This window comes from Oratosquilla oratoria, chromosome 4 (assembly GCF_046742065.1).
Source record: "Oratosquilla oratoria isolate Oo_2021 chromosome 4, ASM4674206v1, whole genome shotgun sequence".
Taxonomy (NCBI): domain Eukaryota; kingdom Metazoa; phylum Arthropoda; class Malacostraca; order Stomatopoda; family Squillidae; genus Oratosquilla; species Oratosquilla oratoria.
The window spans coordinates 18,957,759-18,958,222 of NC_134780.1; the positions used below are offsets into that span (position 1 = coordinate 18,957,759).

The 464-nt window shown below is 42.5% G+C and overlaps 1 protein-coding gene across 1 annotated transcript in view; it reads left to right on the forward strand.

Annotated features, from left to right (window-relative positions):
- The window catches only part of LOC143024417 (uncharacterized), a 2,052-nt gene extending 2,014 nt beyond the window's left edge, over nucleotides 1-38 (forward strand). Inside the window, exon 4 of the mRNA XM_076183218.1 lies at nucleotides 1-38. This exon is cut by the window's left edge and continues 944 nt beyond it. The gene's annotated coding sequence lies outside the window, so the exon portion shown is untranslated.
- Nucleotides 39-464: the final 426 nt, after the last annotated feature.

Genomic DNA, 464 nt, shown 5'->3' on the forward strand with positions numbered 1-464 from the left:
ACGAACAAGGGTTTCCTCATAGCCCTAATATCAGCCAGATATCATCTGTCACCTACAAACTTGCAAAACGTCTGAACGATCTCATCATTCCGTTCACCCTTGCGGCCGCAATCTAAAATCAACATGACCTTCGTGTATAACCGATACCATGGATATGGTCAGTCCTTTCACTCATGACCCTGTGGATGAGATCATTGACATAATTCATCGGAGAATTTGCCACGGCAGAGATTCAGAAGAGACCCTCCAACTGAAACCTGAAGACACGGTAAGCTGCCTACTTCGTGCGTGTGTTAAAGAAACGCCTTTTATGGACCCGATGGCAACATGTATGTCCAAATAGATAGTGTTGTCATGAAATCCCCCTTGAGCATCCTCTTTGCTAATTTCTATATGCAAAATCCCGAACTTCAACCATCCATGTATGCTAGATACATAGATTAAAACTTTATTAGCCCTAAATT